Here is a 7,362-nt window from a genome sequence, read left to right as displayed (position 1 = left end):
AGATCACCAGCTTCTTTTCTAGGGAGCCACTGCAATTTTTCAGCATGGGACAAAGGTTTTTTTCTGTTCATAATGTAAACTTTATATTTCAGATTTTATTTGCATAAAAATGAATCCTCATCCTTTTTGTTCACTACAAATCACTTTTTTGTTTATGACTTTCTCTTCAGTTGGAAGAGGTATCGATTCATTATTTGTGAAATAGTAATTGCTCAAAAAATAAAAAAAAAAAGAAAAGAAAAAAGAAACCAAACTATGTTGTGTCTTTAATTTAAAAACTGCTTGAGGGCTCTACGGGGTATATTAAATCTGTCTCATTGCCATATATCTTAGTGTACATTTTGCTTGAAACCAGGTGTTTTGTATATTGAACTTTTTAACACTGCAGGGAGGTAAGTATTCACAGCTGGAGTTTTATGCTTCACACATTTTCATGTTTCAGAACAAGGAGCAACCCCTAGGAAAAACTCCTCTAGCATGAAAAGAGGCAGAACAAAGCGCTTCTGTATCTGGTGGCAGGACATGGATATGATGAAGTCACAGATCTAGGCCTTGCATATAAAATAGATGCTGGTGTAACTGAGACAAAAAGTTGCAAGCCATCAAAGTGTATAGATCTGCAGATCAATTGCAATCTATGAGGTTGTCACTGTGGGAAAGGGATGTAAAACAAATTCAAAGAAGGATGGACAGTTTTTGTAACAGAGAAAAGTTAACAACACTTGTAATTTTAAATAACATTTGAAAGCTGTCATGTTTACTATGAGTCACCAGTTTAACTTTTACAGCTTGTATGTTATTACTTCATATGTCATTAATGGGTACAGAAAAATTCCAAAATAATCTATCTTTCTACAATGAGAATAGTATTTTGAAAATATTCTTTCACACATAAAATATTACAAAATGAGTAAGCTACTCTTCTAAATAGCAATTTGAGAGACTAGCATTTTTTCTCTAATGCAGACAAGTAAGCAAATTAATTGTGTCAGTTCTCCAACTAATTTAGATTTATTATAAAAGAGGAAATCTCAAATTTATGGGATTTTCTGTTATTTCTGTGAAATTCAGTTTAGCAAAACAAAACTGGACTGTCAAAAGAAAATAAGTTCTATTTGCCATCAACATGCAAGTTTGAAGCTGTTCATTTGATAACTGGATTCCAGTTTTTAGTGGGATGGAGAATAATTTCAAAAGACCCAGAAACTAGCTTGTCAACATAAGAAAGAAGCAGGTTTTGAGGGTTAGACAGAGCATATGTCTTCTATCCCACAAATTAAGGCATTTCCATACCTGTATTTTTATCACTTAAGAAGCTTATAGTCTTTTTTACCCCATCAGCAAAGACTCATTAATTTCCTGAAAAGATTAAGAAGGTAAATATTTTTTCTGTGTAATTTCTAATAACAAAAACTTCTGGCAACATGAAAATCAATCTTGAGCCATAGGCTAGCATTGCACTGGTTAACTAGGAGATCATCATCCCTGGAATGATGAGCAGACCCACAGAAATGATATTGTGTGAATATGTAGAAGAGCTGAACAAAACACACTAGCTGTTTTAACAGTAAATACTACCTGATCTGGTAGAAAATGAAATTAATGAACTCTTCAAAAATCCAAAAGGCACAAAATAGTAAGTGTGTATTGATTATTAAAATCATTGAAATAATGGTGTGCCTGCCTGATTATTTGGCCTCTTGCGGTGGCCAGGAATGTTCACATTTATTGCAACACTACATTTTAGAGCATTTGTTTTGATGATTCTGTGCTTTCACCTTTTCTTCAGGTCTAAACCAAAGACTGCTGAAGTCCATAAGAGTTATGCCAGGTCTTTCCTATCAAGACAGACTAGCATTTTGTCACTAGTATTTATCACACTATATCTCTGCCAGTTCTACCGTGGAAGTTCCTCTGTGACAGTGATGCATAGCTTTTCTGCTGTCCTTGGATACTGAAGGTATAGCGGGAAGTTTATGTAGGGCAGGAAGAGAGCGAGCACAATGGTAAGCACAATGATAAATAGTTACGTGTGGTCAATATTATTACTATTTCTGCCATGAGTGATTTATTTAATATATTTTTTAATACAAATGTCACTTTTTAAAAAAGAAGGGGAAAGTGGACATTAAACAAAATTATATTCCTCTGCAACAGTAGAAAGGCAAACAAGGTATAAAATTAATCTTGACTCATTGGTGTTATGCTGGAGATAAATTTTCGTCAAGGCAGAAGGAAGCTCCATTGCATTTGAAGTACCTTGCTGTATGCTTAGAGTAAACTAAAAATAGTAAAGTGATGAATTAGATGACATCTTTGAATAACACTTTAAAAATAATAAAGATAAATGAAGGAACTTCCTCAGTGTTTTAATTGTTTGAAGCTTTTTTTATGATGCATGCTTTGTATAAGCTTTTCTTCCATTTTTCCTATGACAGGATTTTATACTATGCTTACAACAAATGTAAAATGTTAATAACATTCACACAACTGCTAGATTTTCTGTTTTACTTAGAGTAAGTGTCTCTATCTTACAGGGGGTCCTAAGGCCTTGGCTGCTAACACAGGGTTGTGGACACTATTGTAATTCATGGGCACAAATCTCACCACTGCTTCTTTGCCTCTCTCTTGGTTTAGTAAATGACAATTTTACTATCCAGCCTCAGTGGTTCTCCTTGAACAAAGTCTGTGTCCTTAGGTTTTTTTACAAAAGTACATATATGTATATGTGTGTATGTGTACCTGTGTTTGTGCATGTGCATTGGGGACTGTCAGAGGAAATGAATTTCAACTAGAATTAAGTTATTTGTGTTATAACCATCTATAGTTCTCTCCCCAAGCAAAGACTTCTATATACTTACCTGAACATATATTTGTCTGAACAAAGAATGCACAACCAAACCCTGGTTAATTTATCGAGAGGACTGAGCTACCATGTGATTTCAGATATATGGATTTAAATCCAGAATAATTGCATTGGTTTCAGAAGACTTATTCTTGATTGACACTACTGTGAGGGCAGCATCTAGTCTGAAAACTTCTGACAGCAGTTTATTATTTGAAAGTGACATATCTTACAGTGATGGTCCTTTTAAAATACCTGTAGTCTGATTCATCACCCTTTTAAAACTGTTCTTAGGATCTAAATTCCCAATGCAGGTTTCAGTAGGTTGTGAGGAAGTATTAATAATCAACTGAAGTATATCTGAAACTGCAGTGGATTGTATTTGACTGATTTGTGTAAACTAGTCTTTTGGAGCAAAAAATGCACACTGATGGATATTTAACAAAATTCATAGCAGTAAATAAAACTGCTTCTTTTTGAGACAGGTTTAGCTCATTAAATCTGCAGTGGTCGTGTTTCTGTGGCAGAAGTGATATTCTATGTAACAATTACCAATTACTTTGGTAAATATAGTGGGTATGTACAAAAGGACAGCCTCATCTACATAAGGCAATGAAACGTTTCCCCAGCATCTGACCCAGAGTGCTCTGCATGTGGCTTTCCAAACAAATAAATGGCTGAACTGTGTGAGGAGCACCATGTACTAGACATCGCACATTCTCTGTTAAAATCTTCAAACATAAGAGCTGCTGTCAATCACCTTCCACTGAGTAAGAACTTACCCAGATAAAATGTCTAGAGTGCTAAAATCTTTTTCAACTATTTTTGCACATGTAAAGATGACTCCAAATCTGCCTGTATGAATTTTGGATGGTTGCCATACTTATGTAGCTACTTTAACTGCCAACATTTAATTTTCCTTCAGCTTTATAAAGAAAGATAAAGAAGAAGGGTGAGGGTCTGTGGAGAATGAGAGATCTGAATATCTTTAACGGATAAATATATTTTAAAATTCAAAGATGGTGCTAATTATAAAGAATTATAATTATAATCCATTTTGGGAGCAGCATGCTTGTTCCTTTAACCATTTTTGTCACCTTAGTTGGAGATAATTTGAATTTTAGCTGCAGTCTCTTTGTTTAACTGGATTTTTTATGCCTACTTCAGTTTCTGGGAAATAAGTGACATGCATAGTTTAGAGGGAGAGCCTGACCCTTTTGTATCATTGTGTTCCTGGAATTTAGGATTTCCATTTCTGAATAAGGCATATTTCACCCCTGGTGAAATCACTATAGCTGAATGGCAGGCATTGCCTGATAAAGGCCAGAAAGACAGAATTTTAATAAGCACCGAACTGCAGCTCTAAAATAAGTTTGTGTGAAGTTTTACATATGTTTACAATGTTCATTACCCTACATACAAATTTCAAAACAAGACAGACTGTTTATAATGTATGTAAGCAGCTTGGTGTCTTGTAGCTGCAGTACTCCAAGGAATGAAACAATGAAAGCACCCAGAAGGGCCCTTCAACTTAATCTGTTAACTACAGTTTGTACCAGACCTTGGTAGGAATGGGAGGCCTCTACCTAATCTTTTGACTTCACTAAGTGGTTCTAGGCACAGAGTTCACAATAAAATAATCAGAGCTCAAGGAGCCCTTCAAAACAGCATATATTCAGTACTGAACCTCCTTATTAGAGAGCGGAGGTCAACATTACATTTTAATGTTATCCTGTTTGCATACAATGATTTATTCTTTTCATAATTGGTCAGTGAGACAATGAAGATGATTATTTCACTGTTTTCTAAAAATGGCATTTAGTAGGTATGTACTGATACTGTACCTGTAAATATTATAGTGAAATTTTACTCTGAAAAAGCCTTCAGATTAGGTGTATTTTTGGAACTCCATATGTATGAATAGGTCTTAATTGATTAAGATTTCTGCACTTTTTCCTTGTAATCCTGATGTTGACTATATTTTTAACGTTGCTTTATCTCATAATGGTTTGAAATATAAAATCCCAATTTTAAATAGGTGATAGTCCACTGAGTTTTATTATAGATACTCCATTTGTTGCAAAATATTATAAAAGAATGCTCAAAATGTAATTTATGTCAGATGAGCTCTTTAGTCTGTGGCAGACTTAATAACAAAGACAGATTTATAAACCCCAGAGGATCACTACATATAAAACCTTTCACTATGGTTGGGTAATGTTATGTATATGTAGCAGTCACACAGATATTAGTGCTACACTATTTCATAAACCTATTTAATCAATAATTTGGATTACCTTAGCTTTATGTTGGAGAACATAGAATCCTTGTCTTAATTTCTGAGGGCAAAATTTGAAGTTATGTTATCAGGTGTGGTAATATGACAGCTTATGCTAATTCAACAAATAAGGTATTTGGTTACAATCTGCACTCAGATAGCTGAAATGATTTATATGCGCCTTTCCAGCCTGGGAAAAAAAAACCAACCACACAAATCACAACAACAAAAAAAACACCACAAAAACCAAATCCCACATGTGTTTTTAAAGTAATGTTGAAAATGCCTTCCATATACCCCTTCTTTCTTATAAACACAAAATTATAGGCCAAAATTTCTGCTTGTGAAAATCAGCCTACATAAACGGGTGTCAATGGGATTCTACTGATTTATGCTGGCTGGTGATCTGTGCCAGTGTCTGTTATAACCATAGTTACAATATGCTTTGCTGTAATCATAATAGTCAGTATTTGTTCAATTAAGCCAACATCTGGTGCAATGCAATGACTAGGAGTGGTAATTAAGCCTTTAAGCCGCCTTCTTTTTTTTTTTTTTTTTCCTTAGTCTGTGTTAGACTGCTTTGTGTCTTAAAAATACAGTGACAGGGATGATTATGCTATAAATGTAACACACTTGTTTTTCACAGATTGTGGTTGAAAATGTAACTGTTCTCTATATTTGCTTGCTTTGCCTTGCAAAATGCATCATAATGCACCATTGCCTTCAGCTGCCTTTGACAGGGAACTTTGATATTTCTCTTGTGAGACTTCATGGAAGGAAGATCTAGAGTAACATTAAGGTCATTATATTCAATAAGTTTAGGGTAAGTCAGTCCTTCCCAGAAAATAACTGGAACACTCTTGAGAGGGAACATTTACCCAAAGATGTGATCTATATCCCACTCTTCAAGTAGCTGAGCTGCCAAGCTCCTGGGTGAGCCTAAAGCCAAATAATCTTTTGCAAGAGGAATGCCATTCCAATTAGTAAATGTTGATGCCTTAAAATGGGGGGAGAGGGGGAGTGTGTAGTTTTTCTCTGCTCCAGTGAAACTGCATCAAGAGTGGGAAAATAAATAAAAGAACCACAAAAATACCCAAATCACAATGTTTCTGCAATAAGGGCATTACTTGATGGCCAAGATATTATTTGGTTTTATGATAGCTAGAAATAGCTGTAAGAAGCTCATTTTGTCATGAAATGGCTGCATTGTATAGCCCATAGATTTAAGAAATATGAAGGAAACAGTAATGAGAAACAATTTATTACTGGAAGAATTAACATTGACTTTAAAAGCATTCCATGTGGAATACAGATTAATATGTAGAATATGTTGTGCAAACTTTGTGATCAAACCTTCTAGAAAGTAACATTTTATTTATTTTTTAATTTTAGAACTGAATGAAAATAAGGGATTAAAGTGCATGATTTAGAAGCTGTCAATTTCTTTCACTTACTCTATTGTTATACATGACACATAGTCAATTTAAGAAATGGTGATCTTCAAGAGTTAAGGAATTGGAGTAGGGAGTAATAATTCCTTTTCTTCCCAAACCCTCAGCTACCAAAGTTGGTCAATATCACAAGTGATTAGTCCAAATGTATCTGTTCCATGGTCATGCTTTAGTGACTTATTTTCATGTAAAGATAGCTAAGGAAAGCAAAGGTTTGCCTTTTTATAAGACATCAATTTTGCTATATATGGAACAGAGATGTCTACTTATTTTTCAGCAGTCTGTTCCCATATATTATCAGCTGCTTCAGTAAAAGTGAGAAAATTTTCCATTTATTGCTTAATTATAAGTTATGGTTTATGAATTTCTGTTTAGGTGCATAGGTTTCAGAAGCTGAGAAACAGTCATTCTCACAGAGGCACTGATGCTATTAACTGTGATTTGCATGAAATCATCTTTATTGGTGTGATTACTTTATCAAGAAAGCATTCCAGAGCACCATTTTCTCATTAGGGCATTTTCTTGTCATTGAAGGACCTCAGCATGAAATAAACCTACAATGCTTAGAAGTTTCCATATGCATATCTAAATTATACCCTCTTAGATTTTCACCAAAGTAAGTGGAGGGTCAGCCTTACCAATAGCATTGACATAGGTTGTAAAATGCGTGTAAAGAAAGATAGTGGAGTTTGAACAATCCAAAAGTAGACAAGGTAGGTGATTCCAAGATGACTTGGGCAAAACATACATACTGTAGGATTGTATTATCTCTTTCAGGCCTCCTATAC

Source organism: Falco rusticolus, chromosome 2 (genome assembly GCF_015220075.1).
Source record: "Falco rusticolus isolate bFalRus1 chromosome 2, bFalRus1.pri, whole genome shotgun sequence".
In the NCBI taxonomy this organism is placed as follows: Eukaryota; Metazoa; Chordata; class Aves; order Falconiformes; family Falconidae; genus Falco; species Falco rusticolus.
The sequence above is the reverse complement of the archived record's forward strand: the minus strand, read 5'-3'. Positions refer to the sequence as shown.